The following is a 13,689-nucleotide window of genomic DNA, read 5'->3' on the forward strand; positions in this document are numbered from 1 at the left end:
AGACCTCCCATGTGGTAGACGGACGCCCTAACCACTGGGCCAAGTCCTTTCCCTGGGAACGTATTTTTAATCTAATCGTGGAATCTCTTATACTTGAATCACTCAGCAACCAACAGAAAAAGAGCAGTAATTCACAAGAGAAAGGATCAGAAAGTTCTCCCATTTGGTAAGCACCTTAAAAATATGCTATTTGTGCTAAGAGAAGTTTACTTCTCATCTCAGTTGAGCTATCATATCTCCATCTCACAGATGAGGAGGTTTGAAGGTAACAGCAGTAAAGTAACTTTTCTAAGGCCACAGGTGGCAAAGAGAGAGACCATGATTTGAATCCAAGTCCACCTTCCTGAAAAAAGAACCCATTAGGTGAGACAGTGTAGCTCAGTGGTTGAGCAGCAGCTCCCCACATACAAAATCCTGGGTTCAATCCCCAGCCCCAATACCTGGAAAAAAAAACAGCAAAAACCCCAAACCATTAGTTTTCTAGTGTTAAAACTGACTTTTGCCAATCTGTGAAGCTCTTGCCAATAAAAACAGAGGTTGCAATTACCACTGACAAAAATGATACTGCCGTTCTTAACTTAAAAATATTATTTTCCATTTAAAGAACAGGAAAATAAGACAGCCGACAAATTGGGAACAATAGTGACAATGATGTGGCACCTTAAAAAACAATGTTGATGGGATATGAATTTTAATTAGAGTACATGACTACAGAAGAAAAGTACTTTAAAGTTTACTGATCGACAAATAAATTTTTAAAAGTTTACTGATCAAAAGAAACAATATTTGAGTTCACCTTTACAAGGAAAGTGAGTGAGACAAAGAGCCCAAGGCCATTTCTGCTCCTCTTACAGATGCATCTCTGAAAGTACCATACCTTTCTCTAAAGCCCCCAAGAGTAAGATGAACAGCATCTATTAAAATCATCATCATCATCATCATCTGTCCTACCAGATAAGAATTGCAAGTTGAGCTTTCAGACTATGCAGAAAACAAAGTATAGCAGACTCCTATTATAGAGTTAAATTTTCATGAGGTTCCTTGGGAAGTAAGAATAATGTTCATTATATAGCTTCCAAAAGAGGATATATGTATCTCTGGTTTTCAATTGAGTACCTTAACCCCAGAATATGTTCTAAAAAAAACCATTGACCCTCTGAAGAAGAAAAGCATGCCCAAACAAGTGAGTTAAAAGGAAGCACTGATCAGGATGGAAATGACCAATTTCCAAAAGCAAGTGAAGTCTTGTATTTTTTTAAGGCAAACCAAACAATACTAGCTAAAATTTTATGAGTGCCTTGAAGTTCCAGAAACTGTGCTATATACTTGGTATGTATTACCTTATTTAATTCTCACAATAATCCTATGAGAGAAGAAACTGGCAGAACCCAGTTTCACAGATGATTTACTTGCTCAGGGTGACAGAGATGGTTACAGACAAAGTCTTACTTCAAATCCAGGCGTGCTGTGCCCTTCAATGAGACAGTGGTAAATCACCTCTTAATGCACAAAAGTGGGACCCGAGCTATGAAATCAACTGGGGCAGGAAGAGAAGCAGGAGGCTCTGGTTTGTGAATTTCATTCCAGGCAGGTACAGAGCTATATGCTGAATACAAGTTTATGGAGGAAATAGGAAGCTCTGAGTGACAGAGAGGCTGCTGAATGGGTTTCACTAAGTCAGAAGAATTAAGACTCTCAAAGATACTGCCTCATCCTTTTTATCCTAGGTTCAGCAGAAGAGCAGCATACTTTTTTCTTAAGGACCAAAGAAATAGAAAACTCTTTTAAGTAAGGACAAATGCCCAAAGGAGAGTTCACTCCATAACTCCATACTGCTGCTCTATCAGCAGCAAGAAAGAAAATGAGGGGAAAAATACAACCTTGATAAACATTAGCATATTAGCACAGCAGCAGAAACAAATGCATAAAAGCCTCTGAAACTTCTGAGCAGCTTCATTTCAAACTGCTTGCCTGTTCCCTGCTGGAGAGTATGCCAGCTTGATTATGTTGCAGGGAAAAATCACCTTAATTTTACACACTGTGAACAGAAGTGGGCAAGATTTATTTATACAGAGAAAGAAAACAAATTAAGGTAGCCTAAACATATACCTGCATTGAACTCCTACCAAGGAAACTGACAGAACCTATAGTGTGTTCATTCATTTAGCAATTTTTCACTGTGTACCTATAATGTGGGTGCCCTGTGCTTGGTATTCAGGATCTATTGGTTGTTTGCCATCACGGAGCTTGTGTCCTAGAAGGGGAGGTAGAGAAAAAAGAAGCAGATACATAAATGAGGAGTGTTAATTATATGGAACTATGAAGGAAATTATATGATGAATTATGGAGGCCAACTTTAGACTGAGATGTCACCTTGGAAGAAATGATATTAGTACAAAAACCTGAAATAAAAAGGAGGTAGCTGTGTAGAGAAACTGTAAGGAGAAGCATACCAGGCAGAGAGCCCTGCACAGGCCAAGGCTGCAAGGCAGGGAAACGGCTGGTATGAGCGGGAACTAAGAGGGTATGGTAAGAGAAGAAGGTGGAAAGGTGAGCAATACCAGATCACGCAGGTGCAAGTCAGCTTCAATCATGAGTTTTGATTTTATTCCCTCAAAAACTTTTAAGCTGGGAAATGACCAGATCCAATTCCCATTTTAGAAAAGTCACTCTCCTTTTTAAAGAATCAATTAGGGAAGCGGATGTGCCTCAAGCGACTGAGCTCCCACCTATCATATGGGAGGTCCCTGGTTCGGTTCCCAGTGCCTCCTAAAGATAGTGAGCTGGAGCAAGGGCAGGCACAGCAAGCTGATGCAACAAGATGATGTAACAAGAGACATAAGAAGAAAGAACAGAATGAGAGACACAACAAAGCAGAGGCAGAGGTTCCCAGTACTTCCTAAAGAAGAGAGCAAGATGACGCAACAGGCAGGCATAGCAAGCTGATGCAACAAGAGACACAGGGAGGAAAAATATAATGAGAGACGCAACAAAGCAGGGAGTGGAGGTGGCTTAAGCAATTAGGTGCCTTCCTCCCACATTGGATGTCCCGGGTTCAGCTACCAGTGCTTCCTAAAGAAACAAGGAAAACGAACAGACGCAGCAAATGCAAAACAATGAGCGGGTGGTGAGAAATAATAATAAAAAAAAAATCAGTTAGTAGGTAGGAGAGAGATGCAGTAAAGCAGACCAGGGGTTTGCAAAATTTCTTTAGAAAGGGCCAGATAGTAAACATTTTAGGCTCTGGCCAAATAGTCTCTGTTGTAACTATGCAACTCTGTCTTCGAGTACAAAAGTAGCCATAGATAATATATAAAAGAATGGGTAGGGCTGTGTTCCCATAAAGCTTTATTTACAAAAAAGGGATTTGCCCAGCAGTCTATAGTTTGCAGACTCCCTCAACTGGATAATAGAGAAGAATGATGGAGATGGAGAGAAATGAAAGGGATTCGGGATATAGCCTGGCAATGAAACAAAGCTATTTGACAGATTAGATGTGGTGTTTAAGGTGAAAGGAGAAATCTAGGATCAGACACACATTATACAATGTTAGTACATATGAGCATGGTGAATTTATGTGCCTGTTAAGTAAAAAAAAAAAAAAAGCATTCCTTTAGAAATAATTTTTACCTTGGATTTTTGCCCAATCTGGTCTTTGCATTACACTTAATTATTTAGAGCTACCAGGTCTTTGATCTTATAACTTTCTTCCATTATTTAATATTAATCCCAGCAGGCAACAGACAAAACTGCCCTGCTGCTACCCCATCCTGCTATTTTGCCAGTCTGCAGCTTCTCTCCAAGGAGAAAAAACATGGCTTCCTTGATAAAGAGACACCTTGCAGGAATAACAAAAAATAAAAAATAAAAAACCAAGGATTAATAATATTTGGCATATCCAATGGATTACTATAAAATGGTTCCAATGAATGAACCAGTTCTTAAAATATATCAGTATAGATATATTTCCAAAGCAAAACAGAGAGGAAAAAAAGAGATTACAAGACAACAGGGACACAGAAGACTACACATTTAAACAGGAAATAATGATAATTTTAAATAATTTTATGGAGCCATATAAGTCAAAAGTTTAGAAGGTGACATGCCAAGTTTAGGACAGTGACTATGTTGGAAAGTCAGAAAGGGGCATGGGTTTGGAATAGGGCACCAAGAGGCTTCAGCTTTATCAGTTATAGGTTTTTTTGTTGTTGTTTTTAAGATCTATTTTATTTATTTCTTTTCCTCTTCCCCTCCTCCCCCTTTGTCTGCTCTCTGTGTCCATTTACCGTGCATTCTTCTGTGTCCACTTGCATTCTCGGCAGCACCGGAAATCTGTCTCTTTTTGTTGCATCATCTTGTTGCATCAGCTCTCCATATGTGCTGCACCACTCCTGGGCGGGCAGCACTTTTTTGAGCAAGACAGCTCTCCTTGCAGGGTGCACTCCTTGCATGTGGGGCTCCCCTACGTGAGCGACACCCCTGCGTGGCACGGCACTCATTTCACGTGGCAGCACTGCACGTGTGACAGCTCACCACACAAGCCAGGAGGCCCTGAGTTTGAACCCTGGACTTCGTATATGGTAGGCGGATGCTCTATATGGTAGTTGAGCCATGTCTGCTTCCCTATTAGTTATGTTTTATGTGTTTTACTTTCAAATGATCTGAACAAACATGAGAAAATAGAAACATCTGAAACTTCTTCACTTGGACCCAGAGATGTGATAATATTCTCAATATTCTCCATTTTTCTAAATAAAAATAGTTACATACTTAATGTAATTAATTTATAATTACATTTAATACCATGAAGATGGAATTATTCTTCTATGAAGCAAAAGGGAGCAAGCTAGAAAAAATAATTTTAATAAGAAAAAAAATTTTTTAAAGACATGTAAAGAACCTAAGATCACATTGAGTAAACAGCTGTCATTACACCTGAGAAACCGAGGCTTAGAGGAGTTAAAACACGCTTTGCCAACAGCATTCCCTCAACAAGCAAGCCTTAAATATCCGTCCAAGTGCTCAGGCACTGCCCTTCCAGCCTGGCAACACACATCTTTGTAGAACAGGTGAGCTCATGGAAGGAGGGAAGTACAACTGTCTAAAAGGTTCTGCCAAGTGGCTTGGTCCTATGTCAGATTCACGATCATAAAAATCAAGTTTCTATCGACTTCTGGCATGAATGAGTAGCTCCACGAGTTATTCCAGAAAATGAAGTCATAGTTTCAAATAAATAGTCATCTCCTCCACTCCCACAGTATGTGCAGGAGCAAAAGGGAGTTTGGAGTTCTGAAGAATCACGTTCATGTGAAGCACTCACTCAAAAACAAATTCAAGATGGTGCAATAATACAAGAGCCCTGGGCTCATTCCTTAAATTTCTGGTGAGGGAAAACAATCTTTTTCAGTTTATCTTAGCCACACATTTTACACATTTTTATTTGCCATGAGAGGTTATTTATAATACTCAGGTAAAGGGAAACACTAGGTATTTTTCTTTAAGCAAGTTGATCAAGAAAGGTGTTTTTCAGGGTCTCCACTTTGAATGATTCTGGGACATTAAATGAGTAAAACAGTGATATTAGTAAAATAGAACACCAACCCTCCAGGGTTGCTGGGAAGATGTGAATAGATAAAGTATATGATGGTGCTATGAAAACCCTAAGGATCCTACATACATGTTCAGCATCACCAGTATGACGAGCATGTATCAGATACTGCTCATTCTCAGGGCCCTACCACTTTCCTCCACCAGTTCCCTTCAATTCCCAATTTGTTAACTCTCCATAAATTACTACCAAAAGTCCCTTCCAATAAATTCAGTTGAAAGCTGGCAGAGGCAGACTTTATTTCAATCAAACCTTTCAAGCTCCTTCTAACAATCTAATATTGCTTAATAGTTTAGGATGCATTTGATTTTAATGGGGTTTACCTCTTCACAATAGACTTCTCATCTTCTCTTTTATAAAGGGAGTTTTTAGCAACCTAGCTAACTCAATCTCACAGGTTCACCTGTCACTAGCATGCCAAAGAAATGAACTGGAGTAGTAAATAAGCAACCTTTGCTGTGGAAATTCCCAAGATCATCCCTGTGATATTCTGAAATGTCCTCTAAGTAGAATGATAATTGGTGTTAGCATGGTTTGAAATCCACTATTTGTGTTTAGAAAGAAATTTCTTTCTTGTTTATGAATAAAATATTACTGCTGTGGAAGTCTAGATCTTAGTTGTTTTTTCTTATTAAAAAAAATGACAGCATTGGAGATAAGGTCTCTATTTCTCATGTTTCCATTTTCAAATTTGCCTGTTATGGGAGAAATTACAATCTCATGTAATAAAAGCCATTGCCCTCCCTAACATACAACATTATATGTGCTAGATATGAGAAAAACACATGACAAATCTTTCAATACGTTAGTCCACTCTCCTATACAAAATTTTGAGTTTCTTTAGTCAGAGAGGGGAAGGAAGAATCACCTAAATTCTGCTTTTATCTGTATGAATAACCCATAGAAGTTAAATTCAAGGCAAGTTTTTAGACAACTGGATAACATGAAAATGAAACTTCAAAATAATCCCTGAAAGGAGACTGAATGCCATAATGTAGGAAGGATGACATTCACTTACCTTCAGGAAACTTTTGAAAGAAATACATGTCATTCATGTGAAAAGTACACGGTGATGACAGAGACTGCAGAACAGCCCAGAGACAAGGCTCCTTGCAAGACAGACAATTTGACCCAGTATATAAGCAGTAATTGAACTGTATTCTAATCACAGAATACCCTTTTAAAATTGGGGGATTAAAAAAAACCCTTAGAAATATCAAGTAATTTTAATCCTAATAATGTTACTTGCAGGCACCTACAGTAAAATGTTATATATCATTATTACGCTCTAACAACTGGGTCTTGATGAAACGCTAAAAGAGAACAAGAGACACAAAAAATTAAATATGAGTGTTAAAATACACAAGATGATGTATTGTTGGGTAGTTCATGAGGACAGTTTCAGGAATTGATTCTAAGATGTGGGATTCAGATGATGAGGCTGAAGACTCAGTCGCTCATCTTGGACAGCCACTTACTGGCAGGAGAACTTTCACCTTGTGAGATGGCTAATTTGTGTCAACTTGGCTAGATTATGATGTCCAGTTCTTTGCTCAAGCACTGGCCTCCTTATTAATGCTAAGGTGTTGCAAGATGGGATTTGAATGCATAATCAGTCAACTGCATCTACAAAACACAAAGGAGATTATTCCCCTCAGCAATGTGGCATCTCCTTATCCAATCAGTTGGCGATCTTAAAAGCAGAAGTGAGGAGTTCAGAGGTCAAAAGAGGAATTGGGACTCTACTTCAGTATTGGCTGTAGCCAGAATGTCCAGCTGGCCAGCTTCCCCTGTGGAATTCCTACAAAGGACTTCAGCATCACCTTCATCAGTTTCTAGCTTGTGGCCTGCCCTACAGAGCTCAGACTTCCCAGCCCCCAAGGTCACATGAACCAATTCCTTATAATAAATCTCATATACATACACATATCCTGTTAATTCTGTTTCTCTGAAGAACACTGCCTAATACGTCTTGGTTCCTTATGTTAAATAAAAACATCAAACACCACTACCTTACAAAGTTACTGAGAAACTGAAATGAGAGATTTCTGTGAAATCTCTTTTCACTCTGATCTGGGATCAAGAAGCAATCTCAGGGAAGCAGATTTGGCTCAACTGATAGAGCATCCGCCTACCACATGGGAGGTCAAGGGTTCAAAGCCAGAGTCTCCTTGACCCATGTGAAGCTGGAGTGCAGTGCCAAGCAGCGGTGTCTCCCGCATAGGTGAGCCCCACACGCAAAGAGTGCGCCCCATAAGGAGAGCCGCCCTGCGCAGGCTGCCCAGGAGTGGCACCGCACACATGGAAAGCTGATACAGCAAGACGACAGAACAAAAAGAGACAGATTCTCGGTGCCGCTGACAAGATTGCAAGCTGACACAGAAGAACACACGACGAATGGACACAGAGAGCAGACAATGGGGGCAGGGAAGAGGAGAGAAACAAACAAACAAATAAATAAATCTTAAAAAAAAAAAAAAAAAGCAATCCCAGAGAAGACAAGAAATGTCACCACAGTGGGATATGGTTCCCTCACTTTCCACCTAGCCAGATCCTGCCAGCATCCAAAAGGCAATGCAAGGAGAAACAGCCTACACAACTCTCCCCACAGTCCCACTGGCTTGTACTCTTCTCCTGGTTTCTCCTTGTAAGTGCAATTGGGGGTGGGGAGGGCAGTTACCTCAAAATCAATCTCTGCAGATCAGGGCTGCTACTTTGAGGCACCAGACTTGCAGCTACTCACCATCCCAAGACAGGGAAACACCTCAAGGAAGGGCTGCCCCATCTACCATGAGAATGAAGGCCATTCTCAGCAACCAGACAGTCGACACTTCAGAAAATGTGATAATGCTGAAGGGATTGCAGAGTTATTGTGAAGGGCCCTGGGGGAACCCTGCAGAGGGACTCCAAGCACATCAGTACTCAGTCTCCTTGGAAAGGAAAGAGTTAGTTCTTGAAGGAAACGGCATTCAACTTGTATCTCATTCAGCAAGCCACAACAGTTAAAAACAGGGATATAAGAAAAGTCGGGGGTGGTATCTATGTCTCTATAAAAGGAACAGTTCAGCAGGCTGATGAGTAAGATCTAAGACTTGTCCAGCAATGGAAACAAGATGCCGGACCTTTTTTTTTTGATATTTATTCATCTGTTAAAATAAAGGACTGCCACATGCTGTAAAAGTGGCCTAAGGCCTTGAAAACAATCCCCCTCCCATAAAAAATCCATTGAGTACAAAGTAGCACCTGCTCTATTGAGGGGTGCGGAGTGGGTAAGACATCATGCTAATCACAATAAGGGCACAGACTGATAAACTCAAAAAATTCATCTGGGTGGTGGTGGGGGGAGGTGTGGGTGGGTGGGTGGCAAATGTGATGCCCTTAGCAGACCAGAAATTTGGAAGATTCCCTGAGGGATGTCAGGCAGAGAATTAGGCACCCCCCCCCACCCCCGCCACAAAACGGCACAGGTCAGAACTGCACAAAAAAAAGTAGGACTAGCTCTGGTTATCTTCCAAGCTTGGAGGCAGGGAAGTGGAGCAGGGACAGAGGCACCCATCAGAGTAATAAGTATCAGGTATGAGAGTGTATGCTCCTAAAGAAAATCAGTATGTGCAGGGCAAATGGGCGCAAGAGATGAGACAGTGCCCTGGGTGGCTACTGATACGTAGGGAGTATGGACAGCCCAAAAGCCCAGTTACTGGCACATACCACCTGCCTATACATTCTTCCCTCTCTTGCAGAAAATAATGGAAGGGTGTTCTAAGCACAGGAGTCTGACACAAACTAGAGAGCATCTCAAAGATACACAAACCAAGCTCAAAAGCAAGAACAATGGGGGCCAACACTGAAATAGAAGCACCAACCATAACAAACAGAACTAAGACCTGAGGGAAAAAAGCTTATGGAGGAAAGAGCACAAGATTTTAAACAAGTACAATTCATATCATCAGAGAGATGTGAGAATATGTTATATCCATCAAAAAAATTTTAACTAGAAATCTTGAAAATTTAAAATAGATCATTGAAAAAAAAAAAAGAAAGAAAGAAACCCAAAAGAGATAGGCTAAAATCAGGGGGCATACAGCCAGAAAACAATTTAGTAAGCTGGAAATTGGAGAGATGCTACAAGAAACAAAAAAGGGGGAGGGGAGGGCAGGGGAGGAGAATAGAAGAAATTAATGATCAAATAAATATTTGAGACATACATAATTTTATTTTCCTTACTTAATGATTCTCAACATGTTATTTTATTAAAGGTTCTGAAAAATCTAACCACTAAAAAAATTAACTATATTTCACACAGTTTTTCTCAAACCAATTATGTTTTAAATCCCATGGAACTATCTGAGAAATGCCACAGACTGCTAAAGAGACAAATACAGAACAAACCATAATACCACATGAAGGAAATAGCTGCTATTTTGCCTTTGTATGGAAGCATCTCTGTTTAGGGTATTTCACACTCATCATTTCATTTGATCTGTACGACCTTCTTTGGAGTCAGTATAATAAATCAAGAGGAAAAGAAGAGAACCCAAATTAGGCCACATCAGTGACATGTCAGTTACTCAGCTATACTTTCTCTAGAATCTCACTGGTATGTGGGGTTGGGACTCTGCCAATTACTTTCTCCTTTGCTAGCTGGCTTCCCAAAAGATTCTGCCAATATGGGGCACCAGAAGACAGACCAGAAGGCTGGAGGATGGAGAAGGTAACTGCTGCTTTTTGTGTGTCTGTCATTCCTTCATCACAGCCCTTGGCCGTAGCATTTTCCTCTAGCAGTAACAGTTGGTTCCAGGTTGCAGCTTTTGCTGGCACCCCCAGACCAGCCTCTGAGGCATTGCCACCAGCCAGACAGTGTCCCCTGTTTACTGGGCTGGAGATCTCAGTTGCAGGAGCCTTCCTCCAACTTTCTAGGTTCTTGTAGAATCCCGTTATTGCAGGAGTGGTGGCTGTGTCCTACAGTTACAATCTGTTTTATTCAGAAGTCCCCAAATTCCTTTTTGTCCTTTAAGTCTTCCCATACCACTTTAATCAATTCTCTATGTTAAATGATCTCACTTAAAATAACTAGGGTGGTTTCTGTATCCCTGACTAGATACCAAATGGTAAAAGGAGAAATAAAGAAGGTATGAAACAAAGAAATTTAGTAAATGCTTTGTCTTGTTTCATGCTATTTCATATGTTAGGTAAGAATATACATAAAAGCTAGAATGTCAACTCCATAGGAAAAACCCTTGTTTTGTTCACTGCTCAATGCCCAAAGCCTAGACCACTGCATGATCCAAAGTAGGTACTCAATTCCGTTTTTATTGAATGAATCCATGTATGAATGTACTAGAGGGAGAAAAGTCGTTACTCCTAAACTCTCTAAGGAAGGCTGCTATTTGCAGTTGGAAGGAATATTTAGATAAGCTTATTGAGGTGGGTGGATGACACCCAGAGGGCACATTTAAGTAATCACAGATGGTCACTAAACTTCTGTCTAAGAGAAGGGAGTCTAGCTGACTGCAGGGCTTTTGCTGCAGGGATATGCTAGTCTGGGGACAGAGGGAATCTGTTCCATATAATGAAGAAGATGCTTCTCAGTGCAGGGGAAAAGGCGGAGAGTGGGAAGAGAGAACCAGGGCGGAAAGACTTTCTGGTGAGAAAGTCTGAGGTAGGGTGTTGTGTGGCGTGACATGCCTTCACGTTTCCACACCAAAACCTTCAGCATAATCTGCTCACTAATGCTTTGTTGTCAGAGCATTCTTTCCACTGACTATGAGATGATGAAACCCCTTTGAGTTGAGCACTGGCAAAAATAGACATCACATGCTAGGAAAGTCAACTTTATGTGAGTTACAATCTTCTCTTATCCTGCCCCTGCCCCCTTCTCATCCCACAAAAGATCAAGTATGTGATACATGAAATGCATTTTGTGCTTGTAAAAAAAGGATTCAGAGTATACATTAGAAATATCTAAGGCACTACACTACATTTACTATGAAAGGAATGAAACTGATTTTAAAAGCACATATGAAATATCACTCCTAATTATATTAACATATTTCAAAGGAAATATTAAAATAAGTTCTAACTGCACTGTAATGCATATATTATTTGTAGGCGATATAAATGCTTTAGTCACAAGCATATTAAGGATAGAACTAGAGAAACATAATTCAAATTGGAGACTATGGTAGATGGAAGTAGAAAGATAACATACTGATGGCCAAAGACATTAAACATAATCATTAAAATAAAAAGATAGTTACATCAATGCTACAATTATTTAGTATGTACCTACTGTATAAATGGTTTAAATGTGGTTTTGCAGGAGTGTATAAGGCTAAATGCCCATTCATTTCATAAGCCTTTCTTGAACTCCAATGTATTATGATAGTTACTTAACATATAAAGATAAATAGCAAAGTCTTTGCTCTCAAGGCATTTGTGTGTCCAGTGGCAAGGATACAAGACATAAGGCACTTGTACCAGTCCTTCCCCAATCTCAGCCTGTGCCAGACATCACTAATCAATCACCTCCTTTTTCCCAAAGAATGGCCTCATTCTGAGTGTCCCATGTAGACATCATCAACCAGAGTACGAACATAAGGTGAAACTTTCTTGCCATCTCAGCCTAGAATAAATCTTAATCAACTCTCCTGAACTAACATGTATTACAAAGCTCTAGATCAGCAAGTTTTGTTGGAATACAGTCACACCCATTTGTTTATGCATTATCTCTGGGTGCTTTCACACTATAACAGCAGAGTTAAGTAGTCACAACAAAGATATATACGGCCACAATGCCTAAAATACCCATTCTCTGGCCCATTAATAAAAAAGTGCCAACCCTTGATAGGGATAAAGTAGACTCCAAAGGAGAAAACTGCAGCCTAATGCCCTCCTACACCTATACTGACAGCCCCACAGGAGAGTCTTGTGCCTCCCTAGCTAAGTGAAATCATCCAAGTAGCCCTCCAGTGTAAACACACTAAGACATTTTCTTTATTAAGTAAAAACAACCTGTGGATTTCGATCAGCCTCTGACACTAGAAATGCCTACTAGTCCAAATGTTCTTCCTCACTGGCTCAGCACACATGGTTTGGATCATGGGAGAAAAGGATGCAGAACTGGTCTGCTTCCAGAAGCATGGACCACAAGGGTAGGTTAGGGAAGGTTCTGTTATGCTATTTTATCTCCCAACCAAGAAAATACTAAACAGCCCATGGATCAAATCGTATGATTCCATGACAGGAAATAAGCACTGAAAACTTCACCCAGGGGCTGTCAAATTCAAGTTTTGAGCAAGTGTTCAGCAGATCACCACACTTGCCCAGTGTACTTGGAAATAAGAAACTTTACTATACAGTTCCTTCCCTAAAATTACAAAAACAAAAGTGGCAACGAGATCCTGCCTTTGAAGCATATACTGCAGTACCTCACAGAGCAAGCATTCAATAATCATTTTTCGATTATAATTATTACATCACCATCATCATCTCTACATTCAAGCAAAGAACCCATTTGCCTTCTCCCCAATATCTGAATAAGGAACTAACCTGTACAAAGATATTTAGTAATCTTTCATATTGAAATACAAATCTGAGCTTGTCAAATTTTCTTTTTTACTGTCCTCTTCACATTATAACACCAAGTGTAAAAAAGTGAATGTAGGGAAGCGGACTTGGCCCAATGGATAGGGCATCCACCTACCACATGGGAGGTCCGCGGTTCAAACCCCGGGCCTCCTTGACCCGTGTGGAGCTGGCCCACGCACAGTGCTGATGCGCAAGGAATGCCATGCCACGCAGGGTGTCCCCCATGTAGGAGAGCCCCACACGCAAGGAGTGCGCCCCGTAAGGAGAGCCATCCAGCGTGAAAGAAAGTGCAGCCTGCCCAAGAATGGCACCACACACATGGAGAGCTGACGCAACAAGATGACGCAACAAAAAGAAACACAAATTCCAGGTGCCGCTGATAAGGATAGAAGCGGTCATAGAAGAACACACAGCGAATGGACAGAGAGAGCAGACAACTGGGAGGGGAAAAGGGAGAGAAATAAATAAAATAAATAAATAAATAAATAAATCTT

The 13,689-nt window shown here is 40.4% G+C and overlaps 1 protein-coding gene across 1 annotated transcript in view; it reads right to left on the minus strand.

Annotated features, from left to right (window-relative positions):
• Positions 1–13,689, minus strand: part of SUCLG2 (succinate-CoA ligase GDP-forming subunit beta) — a 305,148-nt gene that overhangs the window by 238,635 nt on the left and 52,824 nt on the right. The gene's annotated exons all lie outside the window — the stretch shown is intronic.

Source organism: Dasypus novemcinctus, chromosome 26 (assembly GCF_030445035.2).
Source record: "Dasypus novemcinctus isolate mDasNov1 chromosome 26, mDasNov1.1.hap2, whole genome shotgun sequence".
NCBI classification, from domain to species: Eukaryota; Metazoa; Chordata; class Mammalia; order Cingulata; family Dasypodidae; genus Dasypus; species Dasypus novemcinctus.